This window comes from Dermochelys coriacea, chromosome 6 (genome assembly GCF_009764565.3).
Source record: "Dermochelys coriacea isolate rDerCor1 chromosome 6, rDerCor1.pri.v4, whole genome shotgun sequence".
NCBI lineage: Eukaryota > Metazoa > Chordata > Testudines > Dermochelyidae > Dermochelys > Dermochelys coriacea.
In genome coordinates, this window is record NC_050073.1 from 53,051,772 (window position 1) to 53,073,487 (window position 21,716).

Sequence of the window (21,716 nt, forward strand, 5' to 3'; positions counted from 1 at the left end):
CTTTGACTCTACCCTCTCTGCCTTCCTACACATCCCGACTGTTACCAAGTCTTGTAACTTCCTCACAACCTGTTGACAATCTGCTCCCACCTTTCTGTCCCAAAGGCAAAAACTGTTTTTCCCTGATCACTACAGCCTCTTCCTCTCCAACCTCCTTGTCATTCCTGTCACTCCATGCCAGTGCATCCAAAATACATCTTCCTTGCCCAGTCAGATCATCCCTCTCCCTCTTTCAGTGCTCCCTTTGCTCCCACTGCCACTTCACTGAGTTTACATTTCTTGTCTTCATCTTTCAAATGTCTGCCCCAGCTTACATCTTGGATCTCATTTATTGTGTCCTTATTTCTTTCATTCTACCAGCCATGCTGGCCTTGATGCTGCTTTCCTTTCATCCCCACCTTCTAGCCTCTTTCCATGCTGCCTCTATGCCTGGAGGTCATGGAATCCATGACTCTGTGAATGTGCCAATCATGAAACCCTATGTAACCTCTGGGGAGGCCGCTCTGCTCCTGAAGAGTCAGTAACAGATGCAGAGCAACTCTGTTAATGCTTCATAGCCTTGGGGGACAGATTCCTCCTTCTCTGTAAAGGGCCCACTGTGCCCTGCTGGCTACTTAGGTGTGGCACTGAGGAGTGAAAAGGGATTGCCCCTTGGGGAATTTGCTGCATTTATGCCAGGAGAAGTTGTGTGTTTTCATTGAGTTAATTCTGGCACTCAAGGTACTTTTGACAAGTGCCTGCATAAACAGAAGTGACTAAATGAAGGCTGAAATCTACACCCAGTTCCTGACACTCGGGTATATTTATTTTGTTTGTTTGTTGTCCCTGACAGGTCAGTCAGCCCAGTAGCACCAGCAGGTCACTGAAGAAAGGAGATCCTGATCAACGCATGCTTACCTCAACCTGACTTCTGGAAAAGAACAAGTATTGCGCTGAAAACCTGTCACCGGGCAGCATTCAGGTAAGGGAGGCGGCTCTGTTAGCACTTCTAACTCTGCTGGCACTAGGCTGGCCAGTGCTTGTTCACTGTGCTGCTTTCAGCTGAGAATCTTCCCTGGTTTGTTTCTAGAGTGGCTGCACCACAATGTAGCTCTAGGGGTGAAACTCTGCATTATGCTGACTCATGGAAATGGGAGCTAGAAAAGATGGCACCTTCTATTCCCACTCCCTAATCCTCAAATAGGCCAACATAGCTCCCTTGCAGTGTATTCCCTTGTCTTGTTGTAAATGATGGAATTTTCCCTATTTCCCTTGAGACACTATTCCAGAGTCTAATAGAATTAATCTATTTAACTCCCTCTTAACCCTTGACCACTGCAGATGCAATTAGTAGAAGGTGATTTGAGGACTCTGTTTCCTGCACTGTATTGAGAAGGCTGGCCACCCGCAGGTCCTTGTTAGAAGCCCCATCGGGCTGCACTAGCCATGTTTGGTTTAGCATGAGTGCCTACGGTGTGTGTTTCAGATCATAAAATTTGATGCCTTCTACTTGGCATCTTGTATTTGCCTGTAGTGACTGGTACCCACAGACTTTTCTCTGTGAGAACACAGGAGCATTTTTATCCATCATTATTCAGGGCCTGGCAGGGCAGTGAGTTGTGTTAGATGCCTGTAGGAAGAACAATATTGCTGAAAACTAAAGAGGAATGCAAAGCTGTTGTGTTATCTTCTCTCGCTGGAGACTATCTGGGGCAGTTTTGTCAGTGGCACTGGAGCACTCTGGTGCTGGACTCTGAGCTGAATTTCAGTTTCTCTCATAGACAAGTTGGCTGGACTGTATGAATTTGGTGTCCTTGCATCTGGTTTGACATTGCTGGAGGATCTCTGTGTCCCTCTGTATACTGGCCCCAGCCCTTTCTTAGATGAATGCTGTAGCCTCTGGCAGTATTTACTGAAGGGACTTGGTGGAAGAAGCAGTAGAACATATAATCATTGAAATTAGAGCTGAAGCATCCCTAATAGATCTTGTTTAGACAACCCCTTCCCTCTACATAAAGGCCAATGAAGGGTCCTTCCCTACAGACCTCACCAGAACATTGTCCAATCTAGTTTTAGATGAATCAGTGCTCCCAGCATTACCTTTGGGAAACTGTCCAACATCCTAAGTGATCCTCCTGGAGGGAAGCTTTTCCTGGTAGTCAGCCTCTGTTTTCTATCCTTTACCCTGGTGTCCCTTTTTCTGTGTTTTCAGGGAGCATAGACTGTCAGAGCTGAGTTACCCTCTGTGAGTAAAGAGCAAAATTTTAATCTTGTTGCTTCGTGTCATTGGGAGGTTTTGGGCCAATTTCAGTGCTAGATCAATCACTTTCTTTCTAAAGCATCTGGACTGGTTTAACAAAGACCAAGTAAGCCACTGATAACAAGATTTATTGGCCAAGGCAATGTAACATAGCCTATAAAATTTTACTATAATGACTGTATTTATCAGCATAGTATTTTCTAAGCCTTGGGGATAGAGTTGCATGGATTTAGTGTTTGGAGGGGAAGAAGGGTTGCCTGTTGAGTCCAAAGTCAAATTATCCATTGATTTTAAATGCCATAACCAATTCAACCTTTTCAGCTGAGTTCTACTTGGAGGTTGGCTGCCGCATGTCTTAGAGGAGCAGAAAGCATTTGCCTCTGGGATTTTCCTTCCTTGGTATCCCTGCCAGACTTAACTCCTTTGTGAGTTTCAGAAATCCTAGGAAGACGAATTGCATAGGATATGCCACATGTACTCTCCCATTCTCACACACTTATCCTGCTGCTAGCTTTTAAAAGGATTGCATTAGAGTTGGTGTTGTGGAGTACAAGGCACACTCAAAATATAAATCCTGGTGGTGGTTCTGTCAGAAGCTGCATTTCTCTAGTTGGGAGCCATTTACCCCTCTTAGTGCAGTCACCAAAAAACCCACAAAATGACAACCCGACATCAGGGGAAATGGAGAGTGGGTACCAGTAGAGAGTCCCTTGTTTTTACTCCAACACCTAGCCTTGCCTATTGTTTGAGACTCCATACAGAGCACTTCTAAGCATATGGGAAAAGCAGCATCTTGCTAAACTAATTCAAAAGATTGATTTTTATAATCAGCTTCTTTCCATCTCTTCATGAGTTTTGTTCTGCTTTTGTGCATGAAATATGTAGACAAGAGGGATCAAGGTGGATTTCTGTGTCTGTGCCTGTGTCCAGTACATGCAATGGATTTCACCTTGAGTCTCTAGTCCCTGTTTAGTTGATCATGCTAAATAACAGAAAGTATTAAGGCTTTGCTGCAGTGTTAAGAGCAAAGGCTGCTACTGTGAATTTTCCTGTAACCCATTTGCATCCAATAAAGATCTCTTTGCCTTTCATTTTATCTTGTTTTAGAGATAAGCAGGTGGCTGGACATTAGCACGGTGACCCAGCAGGTGGCTGGACATTAGCACGGTGACCCACTTGCAGTTTCTTCCCTTTGCTCCCAGTTTACAGGTCCTTAACGACCATTTCCAGAATTGTAGGACTCTGTTATAACTTGGTTCTGCCTTTCCAAAGAACATGCCATCTGTTTGTATGATGTTCCCAACTTTCATTCGGTTAGGCTTATACCTTCTGGTGGAATGAAGGCTGGGTTTGGAGACCTAGCAAGGCTGAATGAAGTGCCATTGAGCCAAGCATTACCTGTTACTCAGTTCGCCTTAGCTGCAAACAGTGGTAGAAAATGAAGTGTGGGAAAGAGGATAGATATAGTCCCATGTCCTCGGCTAACAAAGAAAGCTGAGGGTTAACAAACTGAAGACCATGGATGCCTCCCCTACTCCTGCTTTGTTTGTAAAACTGCTTGAGACTGAAGTCTTATGTGGTGCAATTTGGTGGCTTGTGCCAGTTTTGGCTGCCTACTTATCTGCACATCTTGTGCTCTCTTCATTCCATTCAGTGACAGAGACTAGTTCCGCTAACACTGGATCAACCCCATTTCCCTGGTGACAACATGGAGTATGTCTTCACTGCAAAATTAATTCTATTGATTGGCGGCCAGGCCAAAGTCTGGTTTTAAAGCTCCACTAAATTAAAGTGAGAGGGTTTTGTGTGTTAGAGGAGTGGAGGGTTAAGGGCAATACTCAAGTAAGAACTCAAGCTAACTCTGCAGTAATGATGTATCCTGAGACTGTGTCTACACTGCAGAGTTAACCTGGGAGATTGGCTCATGGGTTTTAGCAGCCCAGATTAGCTTCCCCAGGTTTGAGTGTTCCCAGGGCAAAGCCCTAGCTACGTTACTGTGCTTTCACTCTTTCAGCACTTGCCTGTGTGTGTGTGCATATTTTGTGGGTCTTTGAGTTGAGATGCTTTGGGATTTTTTTCCCCTGTCAGTTGTATCAATTGCAGGAGAACTTGTCCATCCGCTGAGAGGATGTCATGGGGTTGCTGGCCTCTTAAAGCAGAGTTTGGTCCTAGACTACCCATGATGAGCTAATTTAAGGGGAACTGGCCTATCTTGGTAATTAATTGAATAATGAGCACCTGGGCCTGATAAAACAAACATCAGGGCTCAGTTGCAGGGAGGTGCTCAGAGAGAGAGAGATGCTCTCCTAAGGAAGAGGAGCTCTAAGAGACCACAGTTTCTGGAGAGGAGGGTTGTCTAATCCCTGAGCCAGCAGGAGTGATTACAGGCCAGAGAGGTCAGGACTGAAAAGCAGAGGCCCCCAGGATGGCAGCTGTGCAGCCCCTAAGCCCAAGGGAAGAGAATTTATTTCAAGTTTATTTGTATTTAATAAAGTAGAGTCCCGGCAGGGGAATTTTTTCTTACACCCTTTTGGACTGTGTGGAGGTCTTACGGGCCTCTGAGAGAAGGGAAACTGAGGCAGGGACTGCCCATAATGTTACATTAGGTCAGATGGGAGCACTAAAAGGCAGGCATATCCTATGAGAGGAGAATTTTGGAAAGGCTATTGGAGGACTGTCTGCACAGGAGCGATTTAGCCTGTGTCCTCACTGCACAGTGGGTAGTTTCCAGTCAGTTGAATTGGAACTGGGTTCTCACCTCCCCACAGCTGGGTCAGCTAGCTGGGGCTGAAAGCACCTCAAACCTGGGACAAACGTCGCTCACAGTGAAGTGTGCAGAACTGTGACCCTCATGTACCTTTCTCACATGAGCAATGAAATAGTTAACAATTTTGACATTTGAATTATTGTCATTGGGCATCTAAGTTAACACTCATTGGGATAAATGGGACAGTTCACACTTCTCTGAGCTATTGTTCCCGGCTCTCTGCAGACTCGTGTAGACCATCTCTGCATTTCTACTAAGTTCACATTTGTGAGGTGGTTTTTCACAATAAGGACAGCTAGAGACTCTATATATAAATGAAACCTGAGAGCAAAGAACAAGAGTCACTTCAGAGAGGTGCCTATATCCAGGATGGGCAAACATTTTGGCCTGAAGGCCACAGTGGGATTCTGAAACTGTATGGAGGACTGGGTAGGGAAGGCTGTGCCTTCCCAAACAGCCTGGCCTCCGCCCCCTATCTGCCCCCTCCAACTTCCTGCCCCCTGACTACCCCCCCTCAGAAGCCCAGCCCCATCCAACCCTCCCCCGCTCCTTGTCCCCTGACCTCCCCTTCTGGGGACCCCACCCCCATCCAACCCCCACTGCTCCCTATCCCTTGACTGCCCCGACCCCTATCCACACCCCCACCCCCTGACAGGCCCCCTGGGACTCCCACGCCTATCCAACCCGCTCCCGTTCCCCATCCCCTGATCGTCCCCCTAGAACCTCCACCCCATCCAACCACCCCATCCCCTGATTGCCCCCTGGTACTCCCTGCCCCTTATCCAACCCCCCTACCCCCTTACCATCTCAGTCAGAGCACCAGGACTGGCAGCTATGCTGCCTTGTCGGAGCCAGCCACATCGCCACGCAGTCTAGAGCACTGGGGCAGGCCAGTGACTGACTCAGCCGTGCTGCCCAGCAGGAGCTCGCAGCCCCACTGCCCAGAGTGCTGGCGGCATGGCAAGCTGAGGCTGCAAGGGATGGGGGCAGCAGGGGAGGGGCCGGGGGCTAGCCTCCCCGGCTGGGAGCTCAAGGGCCAGGCAGGAGGGTCCCACAGTCTGGATGTGGCCCGCCGGGCACAGTTTGCCTACCTCTGGCCTATATGGATGACAGCTATGTACCTGCTTAGGCTTCTCTGAAAATTCCCTTAATAGCCAACAAGATTTTCATAGGCTCTTGACTCTCACACTGTTAGCAGCTGCCCATGCTCTGGAGATATTTTGGATGAGTCTTCTTGCCTATGGAACTGGGAGCTCTCATGACATTTTTTTTAAAATGGGAGTGAATGAGGAAGAAGTAATTTGCCTCTAGAAACCTATTTATTAACAAAGATAATGTTTCCAATACCATGTGTTAGTAGAATAATTTCAGTCTGATTATATCCTGTGCAAAGTGTTTTGTCAAGAGGAGTTCACACAAAGTGACAGCATAGGAAAGCAGAACTTCCTTTCACATCATGATTTTTCCTGGGGGAGGCTGCAGGGCTGCTGTCACTCAGAGAATTAATAAAGGCTTTGGATTCCTTATTTTGTGATCTGTGCAGGCAGATTTGCTTTTGATTTGTAAATTTCAAAAACATTGAATGAAATTGGGGATTTACCTTAATGGCAGCCAAGAATTAGTTACTCTGTTGCCTTGGAGATTCCCCATGGTGCAGACTAGGCAGCAAGCAGGGTTGGGGGTTTGTCAAGGAATGCCAGAACAAAGTTTGGGTCTGAAACACCGAGCCTTCTCCTGCTTTAAATGAAGCTCAGATAAGCAGTCACTAATATTTATTACATGCAGAAATAATAAGTGAGGACAGATGGTCTTGTGTTTAAGGCACTGAACTTGGACTAGGGAGATGGTTGAAGTCCCAGTTCTGCCACAGACTTCCTGAGACACCATGGGCAAGGAAGGGGATATCTCTGTGCCTCGTTTTTCCATCTGTAAAATGGGGATAACAATTACAACTGGTCAAAGGTTGTTTTATTACCAAAAATGGCCTTTTATTGAAAATGAATTATTTTTGCACAAATTTTAACTTTGATTTTTTTAAAATATTTTTTGATGAAACCTGAAAATGAAAAGGGGTTTTCTTGGGGGGGGGAAGAGAGGGGGAGGAAGGGTGTCAACATTCCATTTTTCTATTTTTGTCCTCTCAGTGACAAAATGAAAAAGAGGAAAGGGGAGAAAAAAAAGGTGCGATGATAGAAATAAACAAATATTTCCCACACAAAAAAACTTTCCAAAAAAATTTTCATTTTTGTTTCTTTTTTGAAACTTGCAGAATGAAAATGATTTGGTATTTTTGTGAAACATCGTAATCATTTTTGCCTAGCTCCAGTACTAAGACTTCCTTTCTCACACTCTGTATTATTTCTTTAGATTGTAAATTTTTGGGCAGGGTTCCTCTCACTCTGTATCTGTACAGTCCCTACCACAACGGGGCTAAAGTCAGCTGGGCCTTTGGATGCTATTGTAGTACGAATAATAAGTAATAATCTCATGGCTGTTTGTCCTGTGACAAATGAATTGTTGGTCTCAGCCCAGCTCCTAATGGACATGTGCTAGCATCCTTGAGACAAATGCCACCTATGTTGGCAGTATCAGCAAAGACCAGGGACTGCATGGGGAACTGACACTATTTACCAACAGGCCTTCTGTACGCTTGGAAAACTCAGACCTGGCTTTCTTCACTGGGGTGGAATGAATGATGGAAGCTGGAATGTAGACTGCATACAGGCATTTTGAGCTAAATTACATAGTAATAAAAATGCCTGCACCTTATCTGTATGTCTGTACCCTAACCCTAAGCTTCCACCATTTGCTATTACTGAGGGAGAACACAGCTAAATTCTTCGTTGTAGATGCTCCGTTAAGGATGAACTCATCAGAACTGAGAAGACATTGGCAGGGTGGCAATGAGGGAAGCTTGCACTGTTGCTGCCAGGCATGCATCTGTTCTTGGGATACCTTGTGGACCTTTCACCACCATTAGGTTTCTATTTCAAAATCAAAACACAAAACAAGTTTTTTAATTAAAGGAACAAACCTCACAGCACTGAGTGCAAGTGAACCAGATTGAAATCAAGGCATTTGAAATCACTGCTGTTAACAACTTTTTGGTTTCCTGCAATTTCCCAAAAAGAAGAAAACTCTCATTAGTAGCTTTCAAACAAGCTGTAGCCCTCTCTGTGAATACTAATGTACACAAGAGCTTTGGCAGTGATCTACACCCTCTTGCTTCAGGGCATAAACCAAGCATTAAATATTGACAGTTAGGAGAAAACTTTCCTTGTGAGCGGATTCTTCCATAAGTGCATCTGAAGTGTTTTTCATCTTCCTCTGAAGCATGTGGTACTGGCCACTGTTGGTGACAGGATTCTGGACTCGATGGACCCTTGCCTGACTCAGTATGTCAGTTCCCATATTCTGCTATGTCGCTGTTAAAATTTCAGTGTAATGACTATATAGTTGGGTAACGTATATTCTGACTACATCCACATGCAACCCTTGCTGATTTCAAATAGGAAGTGTTGCACAGGCAAGGTGTATGGCAGGGAAGAATTTGTCCTAATAGCTCAGCATATTGCATGGGATATTTAAATAACTCTCTATTAAAGTATAGTGAGTTTAGCCTTTGTGGCAGATGGTTGTAAATTAAGTTTTTAAACGGGTCTAAATTTTAAGCTAAAACAAAATCCGCTTAAAAAAAATAGAAAAAATGTTTAAAAATATGTCTACCCTGTAAATACTCAACAACAAAAAAAGCAAGGGAACAGAGTAGATCCTCTAATTCTCATATTTAAAGGTTGGACTTCCAGAACAGAGCTGAAGGTTTATCGTGTGTTACAGACCCACTGGCTGAGTTGGGTCAGTGTATGGATTAAGCTGCTGAAAAATAATATCACTTGCCAGAGCTGCCTTTACTTTTTCATTTCCCCTCCCAATTTCATACGTTATCTGTTAGCTGCACTGAAGATGAAACTCCCATTACATTGATTAGGACCAGAATTTGGCTGAAAGTAATCTGTCTCCTGCTGCCAAAATCTAAGGTACAAAATAAGTAATCTGAAGAAGAATCAATAGTCAAATGACTTTACGTTAATGAAGCTTTCTGGTGAGTTTAAATGCACTGAAGTCAGGAAATGTGAAGCTACAATTCTCACAACAACTTCATTTGTTCGTATTATGCATGGGTAATATTCAGGGTGTCCTGCTTCAGGCTGTTCTGTGTGTCTGTATCTCGGCATGGTGGTGGCGGTTGATCTTTTTAAAAAGAGGTGTCAAACAAAGTGCTCCAGAAATTACTTAGCATGTAAAAAACATGCCATTAAAACTTTTTCAAAGGTACTCAGAAATGGCTCATTTGTGAAACTGCAAAATGGCCAGTCGTAAGTGTAGGTCAGCATTTTCAAACTTGGTGCTTAAAGTGAGCCACTTGAAACCATACTAAATCACCCAAGGGTCTGCCTACATTGCAAAAAACAAACACACACTGCGGCACCAAGTCTCAGAGCGGAGGTCAATTGACTCAGGTTCTCACAGCAGGGCTACAAATTGCAGAGCCCAGGTTTTGAGACCTTCCCTGTGCACGGCGTTTCAGGGCTTGGGGTCCAGCCCAACCCCAAACACCTACACTTCAATTATTAGCTGTACAAGATGAGCTCACAGCTGACCAGGGCCAGCTGCAGCCATGCCATGAGTCTTTTATTGCCATGTAGATGTACCTTGAACTTTAGGCATCCACATCTGAAAACACTGGCCTCACTCAGTGAGGTTTTCAAATGATTTTTACCATGAGATTGTCCTGTTTCTTGGAGTTACTGTCTCTGATTAGAGTAGTCATAGTCATCACAGTCTAATGGATTACTTCCCTGGGAATAGGGGATCAGCTATTGTGTAATAGATCCCTTTTCAGATCCAGTAATCACTCCTACCTACTAGATCAGTTTTACAAAGGGGCCTTAGCCTTCCCTGTGGGATGCAGACCGAGTAACTTATTTATTATCCTTTGTCTAGAGGAAACATTGTTAATGACCCCACATTCTTAACAGAATGGGGAGCATGGGATATGTTGGGGGTGGGAGGGTAAGAGTACTAGCGCTTACACCTTCTTACTGTTGTTTACTCACCTTCATTACTCCTAGTCCCAAGGTTGCAGATAAACTATTTTCTTGGTGCTGTTCCAGTTCCTTCTGTTACAATTGACCTTGTAAGTTACTGAGCACCCTCAACTCCAATTCACAGGATAGGGTCCTAAGTGCTCTTAGTGTTTATGAAAGTTGTCTTTGATTGTTCCTTTCCTTTCTTTGAATGACCCCAGTGGCTTGGGGAGATAAGTGAAAGAGCTGTCTCCAGCCAGTGACAAAATGACACCCTCACCACCCAGACCTCCTGATGATATTATTCATTATTTGCCTATCTCCTGCATGGTGCATTTTATCAAGTGAGCAATTCCCCCACCCGTGCCCACTGATGCTATTACTGAGGAATGTATGTTGGATGGATACCATAGTACACATGCCCCCGGATTTGGGGTTTGAGCTTGATTTATGGGGAAGAAATGTGGGAAGAGAATATAGTTCTTAATGGAGATCCAGGTCTCAATGTGTCACAAAACCATTTAAAATATGACTGTCAGCCAGGGAGTCTGTAAGGGCATGGGAGGGCTGGGTGAGTTTTTTAGATGTTTCCATGTGCTGCACAGTGCTGAGGATTCCAGGCACATACTTCTTTAATGTTTCTTCTGGGAACGGGGTGCCAGGCATAATCAATCAATGTTTCTTTGTGCTTCTGTCCGGTCTGAGCTGCTCTCTGCCTCATTCCTTTAAATGTTGCACTGTCTCTTTGTTTTTAATTTGTTAGTGATGGATTGATAGCATTCACTAGCACCAGGCAGAGGGCTCAATCCTACAAGGTGCTGAGTGATGTGGCCCTGGTTTACCAAAGCACTACAGAACATGCTTAACTTTAAGCATATAAACACTATTTAAGTAAATGGCATTACTTAAATGCTTTGCTGAATTGTAGCCAGAGTGCTCACACCTTGTTGGATTAAGCCCAGAGTGTGGGATAGTGGGCAAGTTGCCTCCTATACCTTTGCCAATGCACCTCAACTCTCACCTGCAGCACTCCTTGCTATCCCAGGCCTGAGCCCCCTCCCCCACCTGCCACGCTCTGCCCATGTACCTCAACTCTCCCCTGCAGCACTTCTTGCTATTCAGTCTTCTCCCATTTCCACCAGCACCACCTCTAGCTCTGCTATGCAACTCAATCCTGAAACAAGCAATAGGTGTTTATCTTTCTATTGCTTCTCCCTATGATGTTGCAAAACCCTTTACAGAGATGGCTTGTTGAATGGGGGAGAGTAGTGTTTTAAGGAGAGATTTAAAGAGAGGGAGTGATCCAATGGCCAAGTTAGTTAGATTTGTATGTGTGAGGGATGTTCTGGGTAGACTGAGCAGCACAAGTGAAAGAGGCCTCCCTCTCCCCCACCCTCGTGAATCAATGGGCACATTGGGATTAGAGTCCAGAAATGCCTGATTGCCCGCCCTATGCACATTCTACTAACCTCATACAGATAGCTGAAGAGTCAGGCTGATTAAATGAGATGGTTTCTCAGGGAGTTCTGAGGTGCTGGGAAGCCACTGAAAGTAACAGAAGGCATGGGGTAAATGTGGTCTTGCTTCCGGGAGCGAGAGAACCATGTCTATGGCAATAATCAGAATTGCAAACCATGAATCAGTCTCCTTGCTGATACCAATGTGTAAGGTGTACTTTGGCCAGAGACCCTACTGATGCACCATATTATTTCAGCAAAAAGAAGGCGGAGTACTAGTGGCACCTTAGAGACTAACAAATTTATTTGAGCATAAGCTTTTATGGGCTAAAACCCACTTCATTGGATGCATGCAGTGGAAAATACAATCGGAAGATATATACACACAGAGAGAACATGAAAAAATGGGTGTTGCCATACCCACTATAATGAGAGTGATCAGTTAAGGTAAGCTACTATCAGCAGGAGAAAAAAAACCTTTTGTAGTGATAATCAGGATGGCCCATTTCCAACAGTTGATAAGAAGATGTGAGTAACAGTAGGAGGGAAAATAAGCATGGGGAAATAGTTTTACTTTGTGTAATGACCCTCCACTCCCAGTCTTTATTCAAGGCTAATTTAATGGTGTCCAGTTTGCAAATTAATTCTAATTCAGCAGTTTCTTGTCAGAGTCTGTTTTTGAAGTTTTTGTTGTTGTTGTATTGAGACTTTTAGGTCTGTAATCGAGTGACCAGGGAGATTGAGGTGTTCTTCGACTGGTTTCTGAATGTTATAATTCTTGACCTCTGATTTGTGTCCATTTATTCTTTTATGTAGAGACTGTCCAGTTTGGCCAATGTACATGGCAGAGGGGCATTGCTGGCACATGATGGCATATATATTATTTCAGAAAGAGGACCTATGCTTATTTCTTTGCTGTGCCTAATTTCCTGGCAGTTCAGCTGGGGGTGACGCTGTATTAAAAGAAATATCCTCGTTCCTGCTGCCTTCCCATAATTAGTAACTTTATACAGTACTGTCTCCTGCAATAATAGCTACCACTATTAGAGAGGAAACGGGGATATTTGACCAGCCTCGGAGGCTCCATAAATTCTTCCGAAAGAAAGGAAGGCAGCCAGCAAGCTAATCTCACACAAGGGCTATAAGAATTTCCAGCTCCAAACATTGCTCCTGAATTTAGCGTTTCTGTGCCTCTGTGTCTTGTGTTTGTAACATTGCCAATCTGTAAAAAAACAAAAAACAAAAAAAACCCACTTGACTGAGACTGTGTATCAGTATTGAAATGATTAGAAATGTTCTTAGGCTATACATCTTGTTCACTGGAACTTGTGTGGTATCATGTACCATGTCTGCACCTGGGGTTCTCAAGCTTTTTAATAACATGGATCACACTTTAATAGGAGTGTTATTTCATGGTCGGCTTCCATCCCATCCATGGGCATGTATCCCCTCTCCTTCACAATGATGTAAAACCCATATGGCATCAGCCTACAGCAGTTGTTTGCTAGGAAGGTAAATATTAGGAAAGTTGATCAATGCATTTTTAGCTTTCTTTAATGCAGTTTGGCAGCTGGAAATGAGGAGTCAGTCCCTTATGATCGATTAGATAGCTTGAAAGTCACTGGCTTATGGGTTCCTTGCTGTCGGCATTGAATATGGACAACAGCAGGGAAGCCAGTGGGCTTGGTGTAAGTGGTTTGTCAAACATCCTCTTATAAAGAGTCCTGCTTCTTCATAGCTTATTACTTTATGGTATGTTTTTAATCTTTCTTTAAACATCCCTTGGTGACTCCTAAGTGAGACGCATGCAATCTCCGCAAATGGAGGGGGTAAGCTGAAAAGAAGTAAGATGGAAGGTAAGAGCATCCTGAGGAAACTTGCCCGAACTGTCATGGGTGAAATCCTGGCTCCACTGAAGTCAATGGCAAAACTCCCCTGACTGTGAAGATGAATGGACATTTGTTTTTTTTACCTAATTTTTCCATACTCTCAATGCTTAAAGGTCTAAGGGTATGAATGCATGCCTGTATGATCTACATAGTCTCCATGGGGTGGTGGTGGAGCTCTTGGCATGAACAGCCTTCTTGTGTAATAGGTCTTGTGTGACAAAATCCTAGCTCAGTGAATTAAGAACAGGCCCTAGAGGGTGAGTAATCTCTGAAGGATACCCAGTAGAGGGACCAGAATCTAAAAGAAGTGCTTCACTGGAAAATAAAAGGAAGAATCAAGCACATGATGTTTTTAATGGCACTTAACTGATTGGTGGGTAGCATTGTGAATAATGCATAGTACAGGAAAGGGGCAGGGAGTTTGTCATCTCCTTTAGAAGACAGCTGGAAACCTCAATTTAATCTGGTGGTTTTTTATTTTTTTTTTTTTTAACTGCAAAACTGAAAATTACCCCCTCTGTCAGGTCTGTGTGGAGACCTGCCCTGACTAGTCCTAATATGAATTGAACAGAACTTGCAAACCATTCAGTGCTGCCTGTTGCCTGGATACAGTGCAGCCTTGCTTCCCAAGTCCTCCATGTATGTATGCAAGAGCTAAGAGGCTGCAGAGAGAGCAGTAGCTGAATTAAGCTCAGTGCACCTGCAGGCAAGAGCATTAAACCCACCTGGTGCAGCTTGCAAGTTCAAAGCATCATTTTATTCAGCTGTTATTATTTCTATTTATTGAGCTCTTTATGATAAAAGTGTGCCCCAGCTGCTCTATGCCTTGTTCTAAAGGCTCCCACTGGGTGAAGCACATAGTGCCACTTGCAAAGCCAACCCTCTTGCTATCTCCAGAAAAAGCCTTTAATTTTAGATACTTCTTTTGCGCCTCCTCCTGTTGCAAGCCACTATAAGAAGTCTTGCTTGCGACTGCGGGTAACATGGCACCAGGCCCCTGTGAATCAGTTTCCGTCTCACTGAGATACTGTCAGAACAATGCAAAGAAGAACACAGCTGTTGAATATTTAAAATAAAATGTTTCCTCTTAAACATGAAAATGCTCTTCACACTCCACAGACATGCAACAGCAGATGTCCGTGACTAGGCGATGCATACATTAGTCTGATGCCCACACAGGGCTATGGTGACTCTATTGCAAGAAATAACATTCTTAATTTCTGAATATGTACAAGGCTGACCAAGCCACTTCATTAATAAGTCCCCACCACCACCCATTCAGCAAAGCAAATACACCTGTGCTAACAGGTGTTGGAACTAGGGACCCCTAGCTTGAAGTGGTTTCCATCATATACAGAGCTTGCAGTTTTGTTCAATGGCTTTCAGCACCCCCGCTATAAAAATTGTTCTAACACCTGGGTGTGCTTAGTTGCTTTGCTGAATTGAGATTAGAGCTGGTCAAAATGTTTGATTTCAGAACAAAATTTGATGGAAAAATAGCCTTTTGAAATTTAAGTTTTTGATGCACAAACAAAAATATGGCTTTCAGATGTTTTTGGTTTTCTAAAATTGACTTTTTTGTTTTGTTTTCTATTAAAAAAAAAACCCAGAAGATTTCCACAAAAAGAATTCCAAAAGAAGAAAGGGGTTTTTTGTTTTGGTTTGTTTTTTTTCCTCAAAAATATTAACACAAAATATTTATCATTTCCTGACAAGCTCTAATTTGCAGTTTGTGGTCCTCTCTCTTTGTAAAACAAACAAACAAACAAACAAAAAACCAGGAAACTTCTCTTCAGGTACCTGTATGTCCCAATTCCCATTGCTCTGCACCTTGTATCATCATTGTCTGCAAAGTGAGTGCAGAGTTTAAAGCCATTTTGCACTGGTATCAATGACAACGTAAGACTCGGGACAGTGGGTTCATAGTCTTTGTATTGATTTCAGCAGCCGCTGAGTCAGGTGTTAGAATACCTATGGAGGTAGGTAGAAAGCTTCCACATTGAACTTTCATTGAAGCATATCTTCCCTAAAGCTTTCAGGTCACCACCTGGTAACCCTCTGTACATTGTTGGTCTCCAGCAAAGCATGAGAAAATTAGCCATCATCATGTTTTTGCTCATTTCCAGTGCATGGAGCTAAGTCACTGAACTGAGGGGTCAGTTCAGAACTGCATAAAGAATGCCCTTTCTTCTTTGAGCAAGGAGGGGACAGGTAACTTAGACTAAGCTTAATATCCTAGAAACCTGGACAGACAAAACTGTGGGAAATATGAAAATCATGGGAGATATAATGTAGGCTCAGCACTACTAGCTTTAAAAAAATGGCTCAGAAGTCTAGGACTGAATTCTTGACACTTGGCACTTAATGTAGTCACTTACATCTGTACAAAGTATTGTAGATTTAAATGCCATCAGTGATATGAGTGGAAAATTCTGATATAGTAATGTTTTGCATCCACTTTGCATTCCTTTTGCACACGTATGAATGACTACACGTAATGCAAGGTATTGAAAAGTGAGGCCTCCAGTGACTCATTGAGTAGACACCTGAAAACCAGATTGCATAAAATCTCTTTGTTCTGGACATTTGAGAGTGTAATGAAAGGGAGGATACATACATTAGGCACTGAGAATTCTCATCAGAAAACAATTTTAAAACAGTGGGACCCTTAGAGCTTGTCTATACCTACCACTTATACTACTTTAACAATACCAGCATGGTTAAAGGAGTACAGCTGCCCTAGCCTAGTCATACTAGTCTAAGTGTCCTTAGACTGGTATCGTTTACTCCTGTGTGAGAGGAGAGTAACTATAAGGCACCTTTATACTGGTAAAATTACATCCACGCTAGGGCATTTACAAATGTATCTATTTTGGTTTAAAAAAAAATTACACCCTTAACTGAAATAGTTATATTGGTGAAACTTCTAAGTGTTGACCAGGCCTTAGTTGTAATATCTCTCTACCCATGAGACTGAGATGAGCGCTGGCCAGCAGCACATACCACATAACTTGTCCTATTTGAAACTAGAATACTTTTTGCTTTTCCTAGATTTTTATTTTGATATAGATGGTAGGCAAAAAGAACTTCATACTCATAAGAATGAATGAATGGATGAGAGGAGTGGATCTTCATTCCAGTTGCTAGCAAAATGAAGAGTTATTTACAATGGACAGAGCCATGTTTTCAGGGGCTGTGCTAGTGTAAAGAAATTCCTAAAGGAAATAGACCAGAATTGAGATGAAATTCTTATCTCCATAGACACATCTGCGTGAGGAGCAGGACTTGATTGAATGACTGCTTTGAGGGGATAAGAAGTGATCACCAGCTGACCTACCTCTTCACCAAAGCAGCGCTTACTTCACAATAATGAGGATCAATAGTATTTGGACTGCACAGCAGCACGCTTGATTAAAAAAAACCTATAAGACACTTTAAAATCAACGTTATCTATTCCATGATAACCACTGAAATTCTTCAATTACCAGTTGGTCCCTATTCATATTTTAAACGAAAGACATTTATTTTATGCACACTTGAAATTACTAGTGAATGTTAATGTTTTTTGCAGGCTTACTCCTGCAGGTGCCTCTTTATTGACTGGTGCCTAGAATGGCACCCCAGATTAAGGTGTGCAATAGAATTCATTATGAACTGTGCAATCATATGTCTGTGGTGTTGTGTATTTGCAATAAAAGGGGGTCTTTTAATGTACATAATTTTGAAAAATCTTAATTCCATTTCAAAGCAGAAAAGTTTTCTATAGAACTCTTGATGATGGTTACAGCCAAAACACTTTTGTGAAGGGCTTGTAAAAGTTTTGCCTGGGATTTTTATTTAATCTTTCCAAAGCTATAATAATCCTTCACACACCTGTCCAAATGCAGGAAATAATACGAACTCTTAAAACAAAAACAAAAAAAACCACCCCCCTCAGGAAAAAAACAATGAGAACCTTTTAATGATGTATGCTTATTTTTGTTAGCCTAAAAAATGTCTGTTACCTCAACTTCAAGATGCAGCACTTCTGATGTCAATAATTGTTAGTAATGAACGGGACATGGTACAAGAGAGCCAATCTGGGTTTAAAATAGATTCATAGATATTAAGGTTAGAAGGGACCATTCTGATCATCTAGTCCGACCTCCCACACAGCGCAGGCCACAGAATCTCACCCACCCACTCCTACGAAAAACCTCACCTATGTCTGAGCTATTGAAGTCCTCAAATCATGGTTTAAAGACTTCAAGGAGCAGAGAAGCCTCCCTCCAGTCACCCATGCCCCATGCTACAGAGGAAGGCGAAAAATCTCCAGGGCCTCTCCAATCTGCCCTGGAGGAAAATTCCTTCCCGACCCCAAATATGGCGATCAGCTAAACCCTGAGCATATGGGCAAGATTCACCAGCCAGATACTACAGAAAATTCTTTCCTGGGTAACTCGGATCCCATCCATCTAATATCCCATCTCAGGCCATTAGTCCTATTTACCCTGAATATTTAAAGATCAATTACTTACCAAAATCCCATTATCCCCTCATACCATCTCCTCCATAAACTTATCAAGTAGAATCTTAAAACCAGATAGATCTTTTGCCCCCACTGCTTCCCTTGGAAGGCTATTCCAAAACTTCACTCCTCTGATGGTTAGAAACCTTCGTCTAATTTCAAGTCTAAACTTCCTGGTAGCCAGTTTATACCCATTTGTTCTTGTGTCCACATTGGTGCTGAGCTGAAATAATTCCTCTCCCTCTCCTGTATTTATCCCTCTGATATATTTATAGAGAGCAATCATATCTCCCCTCAACCTTCTTTTAGTTAGGCTACACAAGCCAAGCTCCTTAAGTCTCCTTTCACAAGACAAGTTTTCCATTCCTCGGATCATCCTAGTAGCCCTTCTCTGTACCTGCTCCAGTTTGAATTCATCCTTTTTAAACATGGGAGACCAGAACTGCACACAGTATTCTAGGTGAGGTCTCACCAGTGCCTTGTATAACGGTACTAAAACCTCCTTATCCCTACTGGAAATGCCTCTCCTGATGCATCCCAAAACCGCATTAGCTTTTTTCACAGCCATATCACATTGGCAGCTCATAGTCATCCTATGATCAACCAATACTCCAAGGTCCTTCTCCTCTTCCGTTACTTCTAATTGATGCATCCCCAACTTATAACTAAAATTCTTGTTATTAATCCCTAAATGCATAACCTTACACTTCTCACTATTAAATTTCATCCTATTACTATTACTGCAGTTTACAAGGTCATCCAGATCCTCCTGTATAATATCCTGATCCTTCTCTGAATTGGCAATACCTCCCAGCTTTGTATCATCTGGCTTTCCCTCCAGATATATATTCCCAGTGGCTTTATTAACAATACTCTCTTCTCTCCCCGCTCCCCCCCACATTGAGTCATATGGCAGGAGAGGGATGTTACAGCTCTACTGAGGCATGGCCTCTGGGCTTTTTGCTTCTGTTCTGTGACATCACTGGAGCATCTTCCAGTCCCGTCACCCACAATCAATTTTTGTTTCTTTGAGACAATCCACCTGGAAGCCAGAATTTCTTGGTTTGCCTCAAAGTGATTTATGTGGTGATGATGGATTAGCTTAGTGGAGACGCAGTATAAATATGAGCAGAGCTTGGTGCCCCTCTATGAAGAGAGAGACTATCAGGCTGTATGACTGAGAGCAACTTCAAGTCTCAAATTAGGAAAAGCAGCTAAGACTGTAGTGCTAAGTTGTGTAGGTTTTGCAGCTGAAAGATTAGCTTCATTCAGATGTAACCCACAGCATTAAAAGAATGTTCACTGTAAACAATAAACCCAGGGAGGAGCTGACATTAGGACTCCAGACCTCTAGGACAGCCAGAGAAGCATGCATCTTGATGCACCTCTGTTGCATAGCTGTGTGTGTGTGTGTGTGTGTGTGTGTGTGTCTATTGCGTCTACATAGAGGGTCAAATCAATTGTGTTAGTCTAGGTGTCTTTACAATTCAGTAGCTGAGGGAAGAGTATTGTGCAAATCAGACGACTCTTACCAATGGGTGCAGCTTGCAAGTGTGTGACCTACCTTGTAACTGGCAAAGGGGGAGTTACAAAGGCTTCACTTAAACCCTTTAGCAGCACATGTGATTACTCCATATCTGAAGCAATTGAGCTATACCCAAACACAGCATGGAAGGTCAAAAACAGGGGGCTGGACTGTAGGATCTGTCATGAGATAGGCATTTGCTGTGTTTGAAGCTTGTTCTTGCCACCTAATATGCCACCTGTAGGTGATATCGAGGTTCCTTAGAGGAATTGCATAGCAGTGAACCCCAGGGACCGGTTGAAAGAATTAACACAGCGATTGCTTCCTGAAGCGCTGTGAATGCCTGCATGTAGGAGTGTCTGTCATGGTGAAGAAGAGACAGGATTGGGTTTTAATGAATATAAAGGAAATTCTTTATTGTGGCTGCTGGATTCAGACAAATCCTGTGGTGCTCACTAGTAGACCCCTGCAAATCTGCAGATATTGGCGGACCATGTTTGCGGATCATGGATCAGATGTAGATACAAATCTTGTATCCAGGCAGGACTCTACTCACTAGTTCTCAAACTAATATAGCATGTGCTGCTTAATGTCAAGGTGCAGGTTCCCTAAGATCTGGCCTGGACTAATAACAATAATGGAAAGGATGCCTGCCCACACCAGCCATTGGTTCTGTTCTTTCCTGTAGTGCAATATAGTGGGGTGGTGGTCTGAGCTCTGGGCAAAGCAAGGAGTCTACATGTTACCACTGTATGAATTCCCAAGAGACTGGTCATGACCCATGTCTTCTATGCAAATGTATGGTGTTCCTCATGTGGGCATTAAACCATTGCTCAGTTCTTGCTGCTATTTTGGTCTGAGCATACAGATTTCTCAATGAGTTTTAATTGGACTGTAGTAGATCTTTGTATGGGCATCTATTAAGAAAATTGAAGGGTGGAGAAGGAAGAAGAGAACTGAAGTAAGAAAGGCTGGAGTTTTTCCTCTGTAGCTCATGGCAGGGGTGGAAGATGTGGCTATGTTTGGGATAGTTTGGCACGGACTTCTCCAAAGCTTGGAAAATGGTGTTAGCTGTTAGCCAGGTGGTCTTTTAGAACTTTCTGTGCCTTAGAGATACTATTAGGTAACCATTTTTTCCCTCTGCATCTGATTAAGTCTCTAAATTGGCACCATAGCTTAAAATATACCTCGTGGAAATTGCTTGTGTCTAGGAAAATAATTCTTATTTTGGGGCATTTTAAATAGTATCTTTCATTTCAGAAGATCCCAATGCACTTCCCACACTAAACACGTACTCCAACAGTGAAATGTAACCACCTCTAAGGGGGTGGCACATACACCTGGTTCAAAGACGCTGGCACAAAACCTTGGTCTTACCAAAAAGTGTTAGTGATGCTGATGCCAGGAGACCTTTCATGCCTACATTAAACGTTATGGTACATTACAGGGAGACCTTGGCTTTTGAGAGATTAATTGAGAAGATACAATAAACTCCATGATGTTCCATGAATGTTGTATTGTAAATGCTAGGAAGCAGATAAATGGTCGATTCTTCTGAAATTCTCTACCCTTGGAATTGGTGCCCATATTAGTGTATCTGAGGATGATGACTAACGCTCACTCTCATAGGGCCATATTATGCTCTTGGTGACACTCATCTAACTCCTTTGAAATCAACAATAGCACCTAGAGGCCCCAACTAAGAGGGGAGTTCCATTGTGGTAGGTGCAATACAAAACACATTGTAACTCTTTGCTGTGGGGACTATCTAAACAGGGGAGAAAGAATGGGATGGGAAACAAACACAGAGAGGCAAAATGATATATGGTCATAATAGTTCTGTGGCTGAGCCAGGAATAGAACTCAGATATCTGGATTCCCAGTCCAGTGCCCTATCAAAGTGAAAAGTTTAAGTTTTCCTATTCTTTCCATATGTGATGGGAAGAGAAACAGAGAATGAGAGCACATGTCCCCTAGATGGAAACCATCCCTACATGGCATCTGCGTCGCCAGTATGGATTCATGTTTTGCCTGTTACAATCCTGGATAAAAGAACTGGACATCATAGTTTATAGCATAGTTGAATAGCATCCATGCCATGTAGGGTAACGTTTGAGATAAAGTTAATTGCGCTCTTTGAATTGACTTTCTACTGAACTTGGCTGATCACTGCTGTTCTCCATTTTAATGATCTTACAAGGGTGTTGGCAAAAAGCTGAAATTGTACCAACCATCCAGTCAAAAT

The 21,716-nt window shown here is 43.0% G+C and overlaps 1 protein-coding gene across 7 annotated transcripts in view; it reads left to right on the plus strand.

The window, feature by feature from the left end:
- Positions 1-21,716, plus strand: part of TSPAN18 (tetraspanin 18) — a 190,484-nt gene that overhangs the window by 101,814 nt on the left and 66,954 nt on the right. For 4 of the 7 annotated variants that reach the window (XM_038406397.2, XM_043516369.1, XM_043516371.1 and 1 more), the window contains one exon: positions 833-961. The gene's annotated coding sequence lies outside the window, so the exon portion shown is untranslated. Of the gene's footprint in view, positions 1-832; positions 962-2,191; positions 2,225-4,611; positions 4,636-21,716 lie in introns of those variants that run through there. The other 3 variants (XM_043516373.1, XM_043516370.1, XM_043516372.1) reach the window with 2 other exon arrangements.